This window comes from Arachis hypogaea, chromosome 19 (genome assembly GCF_003086295.3).
Source record: "Arachis hypogaea cultivar Tifrunner chromosome 19, arahy.Tifrunner.gnm2.J5K5, whole genome shotgun sequence".
Taxonomy (NCBI): domain Eukaryota; kingdom Viridiplantae; phylum Streptophyta; class Magnoliopsida; order Fabales; family Fabaceae; genus Arachis; species Arachis hypogaea.
The window spans coordinates 59,643,722-59,658,486 of record NC_092054.1 but is presented as its reverse complement, the minus strand read 5'-3'; positions in this window follow the sequence as shown (position 1 = coordinate 59,658,486).

Sequence of the window (14,765 nt, the reverse complement as noted above, 5' to 3'; positions counted from 1 at the left end):
TCCCTTGGAAAGGACTAGCATTAGTAAATAGAGAATTAGCCAACAACTTCCAATTTAACTAATCACTTGAGCATTCCAACTCAAGTGTCTCCTCTTAATCAACTCCCATGTCAAGTTGGGAATCTACTCCATTGACATGAATATAACGCTCACAAAAGTGTAAGAAGAAGACATGATAAATTAAATAAAATAGGGATTGAAAACCAATTAAAGGAAAAATTAATTATCTGTATTAATAAATTCAAAATGCAACATACCTATCTGAACAGGATTAATAAGTAATCAAAAGAGTAAAGGAATAAGAAAACAAACTAGAATAGTAACTTCAACAGAGGTGATGACTCTCTCAATATCCAAAGCAAAAGCATGAAACTAGAATTCTATGAATGTAAAGAAAACTTAGAGGAAGAGTAATTTTCTCTCTAGATTCAGATCTAAAAACTAAGACTATGTTAATGTGAATGTGTGTTGAGTCTCAGCCTGTTCCCTGGCTCTAGTCTGTATTAATGGGCCGGAAACTGGGTCCAAACTTGGCCCAAAATCGCCCCTAGCATTTTTTGAAATTTCTGCAGATCGCGCATGTCACGCGTACGCGTCGCTGGTCATTTTCACGTGTCACGCGTGCGCGTACCCGACGCGCACGCGTCGTCTTGCAGAACTCCAATCCACGCGTATGCGTTGGGTACGCGCACGCGTCGCTGTGAGAATCTCCAGATCACGCACACGCGTGAGCCATGCGTGCGCGTCACTCCTCGCTGATTGTCTCCTTTATTTCTTGTGCTCCTTCCATTTTTGCAAGCTTCCTCTCCATCCTCTAAGCCATTCTTGCTCTACAAAGCCTAAAACACTGAACACATGGATCACGGCATCGAATGGTATAAAGGGTGTTTAAAATACACAAATTAAAGGCTTAGGAAGCAAGTTTTCAACCATAGAACAAAACTAGGAAGGAATTGTAAAACCATGCAATTTGTATGAATAAGTGTGCAAAGACTTGATAAAAACCACTCAATTGAGCACAAGATAAATCATAAAATAGTGGTTTATCAACCTCCCCACACTTAAACATTAGCATGTCCTCATGCTTAGCTCAAGGAGATCAAAAGACTAAATAAGGGAAAGTAAGACTCATGAGATGCAACCTATGAATGCAGCTATATGCTAAGATGTTTCTGTCTACTTGGTTAAAAGTAAATAAATTCTCCAAGATAAAGATAAATCAAATTCCACTAATTCAAATCATACATAAGGACAAGTAAACTTGTAAGAAGACAGCTCATGAAAGCAGGAAACATAGAATCAAGCATTGAACCCTCACTGATGGTGTATATGCACTCTAGTCACTCAAGTGTATAGGGTAATCCACTCTAGTCTTCTCTAGTCATGCTTTCTAAACTTTGTTCTTCATCTAACTAATCAACAAGTATTTAATATACCAATACAAACATCATGAGGTCTTTTCAAGGTTGTAATGGGGTCAAGGTAAGGGTGAGGATATATGTATGGCTAAGTGAGCTATAAATTGAATCCTTGACTAACCTAAGTTCTCACCTATACACATACTCTATGTACTTCTTAAATCAAGCCTAGCTACCCAAAATTCCCACTTTTCATCTCATACTCATGCATCAACTTTTCTTTTAATTTGTATCACATATGCATTGACTTTTCATTAACTTAATATTGGGGTAATTTTGTCCCCTTATTTATTTATTTAGATATTTTTGGGTTTTTTTTTTGGAATATAAAAGTAAATATAACATATCAATGCACATGGATTTTTAATTTTTCTGGTCTCACATGAGTAGGTACCCGAATTCCTAATATTTTATTAAAGTAGAAACATAACACATTCCTTATTAACCCATGTTCCCACAGTTTTCCCACACTTAGCTGATACACAATCTCTATCTTAAGCTAACCAAAGATTCAATTGAGGTATTTAATTATTTTTCTGCTTAAGGCTAGTGATGTGGTAAAATATAGAACAAATGGGGATTAAAAGGCTCAAAGTGGCTAACAAAGGTAATTAAAAAGGGTAGTCTATTTGGGATATGTGAGCTAACAACAAATGATGGCCTCAATCTTATGCATGCATATAAATACACTAAATATTGGACATATAGAGTAGAACAAAATATAGATTACAATCATAGAGAAGAAAACACACATGAATAAAATTATTATGGTTAAATAATGTAACCATGCAATTAAGCTCAATTCTCACAGGTTGTGTGTTCTTAGCTATAATTCATGTTCCAAATTACAATCTTCAAACAAGTTTTAACACAAAAGTTTTAATTTAGATTAGTGAAATTTTCAAAATAGAGTCTTGAAAAGAAACTTATTATTTTTCAACCAAATAGAACATGCATGAAAACACCTATTACTATGCAATCTATCCTATCCTAACAAAAGAAAAATAACCTATTGGTGTTAAGAAAGAGCAATTACCTCCGGAAGTCAGGTACTGACCGACCTTCCCACACTTAAAGCTTGGCAACATCCTCGGTGCCATCAGTCAGGAATAAAGGGGGGCTGGTAACAGCATCTCCACAGTCGGGATTGTCATGGCTCCCTATGTTGGTGGATGAAGTAGAGTCTGGGATGTCTGGGTCTTCTTCAGGTGGGTGGTTGCCAACAATCAGCTCCTTGAGGTATGTAAATTGGCGCTTGTTACGGTGCTCCCTTCGCTTTGCCTGCCCGTCAAGACGGTCCAACCTCTCAAGTATCTGTAGGAGCAGTTGACTTGTTGAAGGTGCTTGTGATGTGGAAGGAGAGCGAAGATATCCGGCCGGATCTGCAGGCCGGCTGGTAGTGGCTGCTGGGGGTCTGATGTACTTCCTGTTAGGAACATACTGATTATCACGTGGAATCATGGCCTTGGTGTCCCCAGCTCTGTAGGAGACTCCGGCTACTGAGACTAGATCTGAAACCAAGGCGGGGAAGGGTAGGTTTCCCGCAATCTGTACATGTCCCATGGCATGCCGGAGGTGTCTTGGTAAGTTGAGAGGCTGGTCTTTAAGGATACACCAGAGGAGAACAGCCATATCTGCAGTGAAGGAGGACTCGTGAGTACTCGGAAAGATGTAATAGGACATAATCTGTGCCTAAACTCGAGCCTCCAAGGTGAGTGCTAAAGCCAATATGCCCTTAGGTCGAGATCGATGGTATCCATAGATCCATTTGCTGCCAGGTTGTACTATAACTCTGAGGACGGTGTCCCAGTCAAATTGGTATGTCTGGCGCTTGAAGGAGGCTTCTTGGAATGCGTCCAATCCTTCTGGAACAGGGGGAAGATCTAAAGCTCGCTGAATGGTCTCTTCAGTTATGGCAAGTAGATGCGAGATGTTTATTAACGTGCCGACAAAGGCATGAGTAGAATAGATCAAGCATCAATAGCTTAAATATATTATCACTCGTAACAAACTAACAGTCACATTTGTATTGACAATTATATTCAATTAATAAAATATTAATGGGGTTTTGTGAAAAACAGGCATTAAAGTAGAAGGATAGAATAATTATAAATGCACAATGCCATACGGGCTTTTTCACAAACACTTAGCGTGCATGGTAAAGATGTTATTGAAAGTATTAAATTTGAACATGCAAGCAACCCAAAAATAATTAGTGATAATTGTCAAACAACTCCTTAATAATCCACAAGCAAAATATAGAAGAAAATAATCACCCAATTAAATTTCTAACACCAATTAGAAGGATGTAAAAAGAAAAAGAAAGACAAAAAAAACATAGATAATGAAATTAAAAAAAGAAAAGAAGAACTGAATATAAATTAAAGTAATAATGGAAGAGTAAAAGGGGCAGAAGAAAAGAACCTTGATGAAGAAGATGAAGAAGGAGGGAGAAAGTAGTAGAAAGTAGGAAAAAAGAAAAAAGAAAGAAGGGAGAAGATAGAAGAAAGAATGATGAGAGAAAGATAAGTAGGGTTGGGGGGTGGGAGATTTGAAATCACGCACTGAGGTAGTTTAGCTGTGCATCGCTTGCGACGCGTACGCGTGCATCACGCGTTCGCGTGGGCTACGCTATTTTCAAGCGACGCGTACGCGTGACAGGGGTTGTGCAATTGGCGCGGAGGTAGCCTTGCGCATGCACAACTCTCTGTTTAATACGCACCTTTGCCAAAATTTGAGGCGATGTGTGCGCGTCAGGGACGCGTACGCATGAATGGCCTGAATTGGAAAAACTACGCGCATCGTGTACTTCCTTTTTTTTTATGCAGAATGCAGAATGCAGCATGCAGATGAATATGCAGACATTATGGATGAATGATAATAAAAAGAAAATAAAATAAGACTGAATATAAAAAGGGACAATCATACCGTGGTGGGTTGTCTCCCACCTAGCACTTTGCTTTTACGTTCGTAAGTTGGACGGAGTTCAGGCTCATTCTGCTTCTGTTGGTGGGTCCTTTAAGAGGAAGACCTCTAGCTCTTTGTGTTCCTTCATCTTCTCACCATGATAAAGCTTTAGGCGATGTCTATTGACCTTGATGAAATTGGAACTTGAAGGATGACTCAGGTGGAAGACTCTGTATGGCTCTGCCTTCTCTACTTTATAGGGGCCTTCCCATCTGGATATCAGCTTTCCTGGCATGAGTCTCAGCCTGGAATTGTAAAGGAGAACCAGATCTCCAGGTCTGAACTCTCTCCTCTTAATATGCTTGTCATGCACAGCCTTCACCTTCTCTTTGTATAATCTGGCGTTGTCATAAGCTTCGAGTCGAAGGGTCTCCAGTTCTGCTAGTTGCAGCTTCCTTTCAGTGCCAGCTTTCTCAAATCCCATGTTGCACTCCCTCACAGCCCAGAAAGCCTTGTGTTCCACCTCCACTGGAAGGTGGAAAGCCTTTCCGTATACCAGGCGGAAGGGGCTCATTCTAATGGGTGTCTTGTACGCTGTCCGATACGCCCAGAGCGCATCAACAAGTCTGGTGCTCCAATCCTTCTTATGAGGCTTTACTATCTTCTCCAGAATGCATTTTATTTCTCTGTTAGACACTTCCGCTTGCCCATTGGTCTGGGGATGGTAGGCTGTTGCCACTTTGTGAACTATCCCATGTTTCTTCAGTAGTCCTGCTAATCTCCTGTTACAGAAGTGAGTGCCTTGATCACTCACGATTGCTCGTGGTAATCCAAAACGACAGATAATATGGTTTCTAACAAAGGAAACAACAGTGTTAGCATCATCAATACGGGTAAGAATTGCTTCCACCCATTTAGAAACATAATCTACAGCTAATAGTATATAAAGGTAACCACTAGAGTTTGGGAATGGACCCATGAAGTCGATGCCCCAAACGTCAAATATTTTATAGAATAGCATAATCTGTTGGGGCATCTCATCCCTCTTGGATATATTACCAAACCTTTGGCATGGAGAACAAGATTTACAAAAGGCAGCAGCATCTTTAAAAAGAGTAGGCCACCAAAATGCACAGTCTAGAATTTTTCTAGCTGTTCTTTGAGGGCCAAAATGTCCTCCACTCTTAGAAGAGTGGCAAGCCTCTAAAATGGACTGGAATTCTGATTGGGGCACACACCTTCTAATTACCTGGTCAGCACCACACCTCCATAAATATGGATCATCCCATATATAATATTTGGACTCGCTTTTCAGCTTGTCTCTTTGATGCTTAGTAAAATTAGGAGGGAAAGTATGAATAACTAGATAATTAGCTACAGGTGCATACCAAAGAACTACTTCAGATACTACATGCAAGCTATCAAATGGAAAAGCATCATTGATAGGAGTGGAGTCAGTCTTAATGTGCTCAAGGCGACTCAAGTGGTCTGCCACTAAATTCTGGGAACCACTCATATCCTTAATTTCTAAATCAAATTCTTGTAGCAGCAATATCCAATGTATTAGCCTTGGTTTAGACTCATTTTTAGCTAATAAATACTTTAGAGCTGCATGGTCTGAGTACACTGCCACCTTAGTACCAAGTAAATAGGCTTAAAATTTATCCAGAGCGAAAATAATAGCCAGAAGCTCTTTTTCAGTAGTGGTGTAATTAGACTGAGCAGCGTCGAAGGTATTAAAAGCGTAAGAAATTACGAAAGGATCCTTACCTTTGCACTGAGCCAACGCTGCTCCTACTGCATGGTTGGAGGCATCATACATAATCTCAAAAGGCTGGTTCTAGTTTGGTCCTCTCACAATTGGAGCTTGAGTCAAGGCGATTTTTAGCTTATCAAATGCTTGCATGCAATCCTCACTGAACTCGAACTCAACATCTTTCTGCAACAGTCTGGATAAAGGCAATGCTACCTTACTGAAGTCCTTAATAAATCTCCGGTAGAAACCTGCTTGACCAAGGAATGAACGGACTTCCCTCACGGAGGAGGGGTAAGGTAAACTAGAAATGACATCTACCTTTGTTGGATCTACAGAAATACCAGTATTAGAAACAACATGTCCTAGAACAATCCCTTATTTTACCATAAAATGATATTTTTCAAAATTTAATACAAGGTTTGAACTAACACACCTGTCTAATACTCTAGCTAAACAATCCAAGCAAAGGTTAAAGGAATCACCATATACGCTAAAATCATCCATAAAAACTTCTATACAGCTTTCGATAAGATCTGAAAAGATACTCATCATGCATCTTTGGAAAGTAACCGGTGCATTACATAAGCCAAAAGGCATCCTCTTGTATGCATACGTTCCAAAGGGACATGTAAAAGTAGTCTTCTCCTGATCTGTAGAAGCTATATAAATTTGAAAATAGCCTGTATAACCATCTAAAAAATAGTAATGGGATTTACCTGACAGGCGATCAAGCATCTGATCAATAAATGGCAAGGGGTAATGATCCTTGCGAGTGGCTTAGTTGAGACACCTGTAATCAATGCAAACTCTCCACGAATTTTGCACCCTAGTTGTCAGGAGCTCTCCATGCTCATTCTTCACTGTTGTGACTCCAGACTTCTTGGGCACCACTTGTACTGGATTGACCCATTCGCTATCTAAGATGGGGTAAATGATATGTGCTTTAAGTAGACTGGTCACTTCTTTCTTGACAATTTCTAAGATGGTGGGATTCAATCTTCTTTGGGGTTGACGGACATGCCTTGCTCCCTCTTCTAAGAATATTCTGTGCTCACAAACTTGAGGGCTGATGCCTACTATATCCACCAAACTCCACCTAATTACTTTCTGGTGTCTTCTCAGCACACTAAGCAGCTGCTCCTCCTGTTGGAAAGTGAGTTCCCTTGCAATGATAACTGGAAGCTTCTGATTATCCTCAAGGTAAGCATACTTGAGGTGGGGTGGAAGGGGCTTTAATTCCAATTTCTTCTCATGGCTAGGCTCTAGATCATCTGGAGCTAGTGATAATGGCAAAGTTTCCTCATTGTGTTCAGAGGGTGTCCCCACACTTGGACCTTGCTCCATGTGCCTCTCTTCTACTTCTTCTTGGTGAACTGCAGCTACAGTTTCATCAATGGTGTGACACTGGAAGATGGAATGATCTTCTGGAGCGTGCTTCATAACTTCATTCAAATTGAAACTCACTGCTCTACCATCTATCACAAAGGAGTAAGTTCCTGAAAAGGCATCCAGCTTGAACTTTGAAGTCTTCAGGAATGGCCTTCCAAGCAGGATTGATGATGGTCTTTGATGATTGGATTTTTGACGGTTTAGAAATTCACTAATGAAATCTCGTTGTAAAGTATAGTTTCTAAACCAAGCAATAATTCTTTTCATACAAAAAGTTGTTTGTCACTAGTACAAACCCCTAAAATTTATAAACCGAAGTATTCAAACCTCGGGTCGTTCTCCCTAGGAATTACAATAAAGTGTCTTATTATTGGTTATGAGTTATTTTGGGGTTTTGGATAAGAAGCATGAAAAGTAAATGGCAATGAAAATAAACTAACAACTATAAAAGGCTCTTGGTTTGGTATAAAAATTAGAAGTCCTATCCTAGTTATCCTTCTCAATTGTGATGAGAATTATTCATTGCTACCACTTAGTTAACCCTTACTAATTAAAGAAAAGTCAAGTGGATAAATTGACTTGAGCCACAAGTCCTAGCCAACTCCCAAGGAAAGACTAGCTTTAGTGCACTCCAAACCAATTAGCAATCTCTCCAATTATCAATCAACAAAGGGATTAGATAACTCAAGTGTCACTAATTACTCTACCTAGGCCAAGAGGAACAAAATCTACACTATATCTAGAAGAGGCATTTCAACAAACACATAGAGTGCAATAGAAGTAAACATTATTAATTGCAAGAATTAAAGGAATCTACAACTACAAAGGCAAGAGATCAACAATAGAAAAGCAAAGAAGAACAATTATTATGAATTACCTCTTATTGAATTGGAAGAATGTAGAAAGAACAATACTAGATCTACAACAAAATATAAGAACAACATAAAGGAAATTATAACAAAAGAATAGAAGAAGATGAATGTAGCAACAAAGAATTGAGAGATAGAAGTGGAAGAAAGCAAAGATTAAAACCTAGATCTAAGAACTAAACCTAATCCTAATCCTAATTCTAGAGAGAAGAGAGAGCTTCTCTCTCTAGAAACTAACTCTAAACTAATCCTAATGAGTGTGTATGATTGCAATCCCCTTGCTCTTCAATCCTTGGCTTTAAATAGCATCTTTGGCGCCAAAGTTGGTTGGGATTGGGCCCCACAACCCTTGAGAATTCGTTGGTCACGTTTTCATTAAAAAAATCATAAACCAGCACCGACGCGTACGCGCACAGAACGCGTACGCGTCCATGGGCGAGTTCAACTTCTTTGACTTTTCATGATTTCTCCACTTTGCATGCTTTCCTCTTCACTCCTTTGATCCATTCCTAGCCTTTTCAATCTGAGATCATTAACAAACATATCAAGGCATCTAGTGGAATCAAAGGGAGATTAAAACCATCAAATTAAGGGTCTAAAAGCATGTTTTCACATCTAAGCACAAATAAGGAGACAATCACAAAAACATGCTATTTCATTGAATAAATGTGGGTAAAAGGTGATAAAATCTCTTAAAATCAATACAGGATAAACCGTCAAAACGGGGTTTATCAACCTCCCCACACTTAAACCAAGCATGTCCTCATGCTTAAACCAAGGATGAAGCAAAGGGCATGGCATTTATTCAATGGAAACTAATTAAATGCAATCTACCTATATGCAACTATCTAAATGAATGCAAGTGCTTGGTCAAAATAAATAAATTCCCAAGAAGCGTATATGCACAAGGGCTAAGGACTAGCAAGTCTAATCCACAATTGAATTGAGTTATTAAATATTTTTACAAACTTGCATGAAAAGAGATGATCATAGGTGAAAACATGTAATTGAGCATCAAACCCTCACCGGTAGTGTTTGCACTCTATTCGCTCAAGTGTTTAGGGTCGATTCTCTTAATTCTCCCCTAATCATGCTTTCCAAGATTTGTTTTTCTTCTAACAATCGACATACATTTCATGCATGCATACAAGTATCATGAGGTCTTTTCCTTAGGTTGTAATGGGGTTAGGGTCAAGGTAGGATGCATATTTGGTCAAGTGAGCTTAAAATTTGAATCTTTGATAAACTTAGACTTCCCACCTAACCTATAACATCCTATACAATTAAGTTCTAACCTAACTACCCATTCTTCATTTTTTCACATACTCATGCATTTTCTTTTTCATTTCTCAACACTTATGCATTGATTTTATTGGACCTTGCTTTGGGGCATTTTGTCCCCTTTTTATTATTTTTTTTTTCTTCTTCTTTTTTTTCTTTTTCTATTTTTTTTTCTTTTCCATATTATTTTTCTTTTCTTTTTATTTTCTTTTTCTTATTTTTTTTCTTTTTATATACAAGAACCTCAATGCATAAGGTTTTACATTTGATCAATACATGAGTATGTACCCAATTCCCAATATTTCCAATAACATTACAAAACTACCCTTTTATTCACCCAATGTCTCAAGGTTCCCACACTTGAATGATACTCACACACACTAGCCTAAGCTAATCAAAGATCCAAATTAAGGACATTTATTGTTTTTCGCTTTAAGGCTAGTAATGTGCTAAATTAAAGAATAAATGGGTTAAGCGTAGGCTCAAATTTGGCTAACAAAGGAAGATAAAAGGTAAGGCCATTTGGGTAAGTGAGCTAATGAAATGATGGCCTCAATCATATAAATGCATGAATACACAAAATAATGGACATAAAGAATCAAACAAATCAAGGATTACAATCATAGAAAGAGAATAATGCACACAAGAAGGAAAATAAGTGGTTATAAGATGTAACCATACCATTAGGCTCAAATCTCACTTTCTTGTGTTCTTAGCTCAAAAACATGATCCACAATATATATAATTCAAGCAAGTTCTATGAAAAGTTTTCACTCAAATCAATTGAGATGCCCTACAGATAGAAATCTTGAAAAATTTCATTATTTGAAAAATTTCATTATTTTGACTAAGCTTATTGTGTATACATATGCAAAAATAAGAAAATGAAAGTAAAAATCCTAAGAACCTAAAATGAAATGCAAAAGTGTTGGGATTAGAAATTTGTCACCCAAAATCGCCGACCGGTCAGACGACCTCCCCACACTTAAAAGTTTGCACCGTCCTTAGTGCACTCAAAGATGAGCAAGGGGGTACGGCGAGTCTCTGGATTGCTGCGTGGTCTTAGTCTTGCTTCCATGTTTGCTTGTGGTGCATTTATCATGAAAAACAAAAATACAACACCATAAGATGAGAAGATATAAAAGCAAGGAAGCATACATTGTTGGAATGAGGTAAATCACTAGAATTGAGTGAGTGAATTAGTGTGACATTAAGAAATATTAGGTGTGTGAATTCTAAATTGCACGGTTTAGAACACACATTAGTAATAAGAGCTATGTCACAAAAGAAGCATGCACGTCACTTATCCTAGTGTGCTTGAGATGCTTTAAGTAAGCTTGTAAGGTAAGGTAAGACAAGCATGAGAGAAGCATGAAAGCATTCAAGTCAAACATATGGATGGATATAATCATGAAATACAATGCATTAAGGTAAATGCTCAACATCATCCATCAAGAGATTGCCCAATCAAAGAATACGGTTCAAATCACATGGTGACCAAATCATGCAATTCAAAAGAATTACAAGTTCGAAGGCAATTCTCATCACTTGGCAGTTTTCAAAAGGTAAGCATGAAAAACTCAAAACCAAGTAGCAAAATATAACCTCAATCATAGGATCCAACGAAGTTTATATACATAATGATGTTAAGATAACATCCCCTTTTTAATACCCAGCAGCAATTAATGGTAAACAAGAATAACAATCCAACACTTATAATGAAAAAGATAGAAAATAAAATGAAAACTAAACTAAAACTAACTAATCAACCAACTAACTAACTAATTAGTTAACTAAAATAAATGGTTGTCAATGGTGTTTGGAAGTGTTGGATGAGGGGTAGGAGGAGGGAAGAAGAAAGGAGAAGGAAAGAAATGGAAAGAGGAAAAGAAAAGAAGTGGATGGAAGAAAGGGCATCCACGTGTACGCACGCATGGCGCGCGCGCGTCATTGGCTTATTTCGAGAGTGGCGCGTACGCGTGTGCGCAAGTGGGGTTTGTGCCAGAGGCACAACGTTGGCGCGGCGCAGGCACAACTCTCTGAAAAATGTATGGAGGTTGGGACTTCTCAATCCACGCGTACGCACGCATGGGGCACGCGCGTGGATGGTCGAAAATGCTGGAAGTGCGCGTACGCGCCATGTACGCGTACGCGTGGATGGTGCTCTGTTTTTCAAAAATTTTTTCTATGTTTTTGCACCAATCCAAGCATTCCAAACCTCCAAACAGATACCAAAACACCATAAAACCTTATTTAACATACTTAAACAACCAAACATACTCAACTAACTAAACAAAACATGAAATTAAACTAATTATACCAATATATACAAAAGAGAAAATGAAAGGATTTTACCATGGTGGGGTGTCTCCCACCTAGCACTTTTATTTATTGTCCTTAAGTTGGACTTATGGGGAGCTCCTCATCAAGGTGGCTTGTGTTTGAATTCATCCTTGAACATCCACCAATGCTTGGACTTCCATTGTGCTTCATCATTCAAAGTTAATAACTCCAAGCTTTGATGGAGTTCTTCACAAACCGTGGGCTCCCAAAGTTGATCCTCTTCTTGTAATCTGGGATCCCACACTTTATTTTCACACCCGTCTTGAAGTTGATCATCATTATTAATCCATCCGGGTGGTGAACAAGATGAATTCTCTATATAGTGGCCAACAATCCTCCTAGACCCATCTATTTGAGCACTACTCCAACCTTTATATCTCATATTTGGTGCATCAACCATAATGAGCCTTGATTTGTAACGCCAACCACGAAACATCTTTCGCTTACGCTTCATCCCACAAAGGATCCTAAGTTGACCATCCGTTTCAAGCAAGCCATACTCAAGTGGGACAATAAAGCTAATAAAAATGAATTTTACCTACTCAAGTGAAGGGGTAGATGACAACCTAGGCAAAGATGCTTCTAACGATCTTAACAGAGCGTATTCCACTCCCATCCTTCTATTTCTAAGGACTTCTGCCTCTTCACAAGATCTCTCTAATTCAATCCTTTGTTCATTAATACTATCTAAGCCTTTTCCCTTAATCAAACTATAATTGGGAGGGTGAAAGAAGTTTACCTCCGCAACATTTTCAAACACACCGGGAGAAGGTTCTTCAAGTTCAAAGGATTCGCCACTACTAGGACTTGATGCTTGCTCTTCATTGCCATGGAAACTCAATTCTTGCTCTATCCCATCCAAGTCTTCATATGGAATATGCCTTGGAAGGTGTGCACTTTCCTCCCTAGCATCAATTTCAATCATCTTGGAGGGATTTTCTTCAACTCTATGTTCCCATGGAAGCTCCGCATCTCCTAAGTCTTCTACCACTTCTTCCTTGTCTTCAACAATTAAAGCTTCCTCCAATTGTTCCAATACAAAGCAACTTCCCTCATTTCCCACCGGAGTTTCCAATCTCTCCTTCATGCTATGTCCTTCATTCGATTCTCCACATGTAGCCATGGGAGTTCCTTGAGTGTTCAAGCATTGGGAGGCTAATTGATTTGTTACCGCATCCAAGGTGGCCATGAAATTTTGCACATCCCTTTTCATCTCTTCTTGCCCTTGAACAAGAACACCAAAGGTTTCATCCATTAGAGATTGGGGTGGGTGGAAGGGTTCATTAAATTGAGGGGAGGGTTCATAGTAGGAAGGTGGTTCTTCTTGGTAGAGTTGTGGTGGTTCTATGTTTTCCACTCTTTCCACTTGTTGCACAACACACTCCATGGTTGCTTGAAATTGATCCAATGCTTCCTTGAGACGATCCCTTGACTCTTGTTCCTCTTGGATAATATGATTAGGATCATGTGGCTCTTGGATCAATGGATATGAGTATTCTTCCATGGAAGGTTGTGGTGGAAAGTAGTATTCATCTTGTGGTTAAAAATTTTCATATATTGGAGGTGGTTCATCTTGGTAATAATGTGGAGGAGGTGGCTCTTGAAAATGTTGATGTTGACGTGGTGGTGACTCTATGTGTGGTTCATATTGCTCATATGGTTGTTGGTAGGATGGATATGGATTAGGGTCATATGAAGATGGTTGGTAAGAAGGGGCTTGTGAGTATGGTTGAGAGTTATGTTGAGGACATGCTTCATATTCATATGGTGGTGGTTCTTGAAAGTCACAAGGTGATTCACCATAGCCATTGGATTGATATGCATCATAGAATGGCTCTTCTTCATAGTGCATTGGTGGGGTTGTTGCCATGAGGATTGATCATATGCATATGGCTCCTCCCACCTTTGGTCATCCCATTCTTGATACACATCTTCATTATAGTCCTCATTTCCTACAACATGTTGATAACCAAACTTATAGCCAAGGTGAGAATTCATGATAGCAAGAAGAAAATGAAAACAAAATCAAATAAGAAGCAAGAAAATTAAATCCTAAAACTAGCAAGAGCTAACAAAAGCAAACATATTCACACTATTCACATATATACAATAACCAATAACATAACACCATTGCAAATCCCCGGCAACGGCGCCATTTTGATGATTGGATTTTTGACGGTTTAGAAATTCACTAATGAAATCTCGTTGTAAAGTATAGTTTCTAAACCAAGCAATAATCCTTTTCATACAAAAAGTTGTTTGTCACTAGTACAAACCCCTAAAATTTATAAACCGAAGTATTCAAACCTCGGGTCGTTCTCCCTAGGAATTACAATAAAGTGTCTTGTTATTGGTTATGAGTTATTTTGGGGTTTTGGATAAGAAGCATGAAAAGTAAATGGCAATAAAAATAAACTAACAACTATAAAAGGCTCTTGGTTTGGTATAAAAATTAGAAGTCCTATCCTAGTTATCCTTCTCAATTGTGATGAGAATTGTTCATTGCTACCACTTAGTTAACCCTTACTAATTAAAGGAAAGTCAAGTGGATAAATTGACTTGAGCCACAAGTCCTAGCCAACTCCCAAGGAAAGACTAGCTTTAGTGCACTCCAAACCAATTAGCAATCTCTCCAATTATCAATCAACAAAGGGATTAGATAACTCAAGTGTCACTAATTACTCTACCTAGGCCAAGTGGAACAAAATCTACACTATATCTAGAAGAGGCATTTCAACAAACACATAGAGTGCAATAGAAGTAAACATTATTAATTGCAAGAATTAAAGGAATCTACAACTA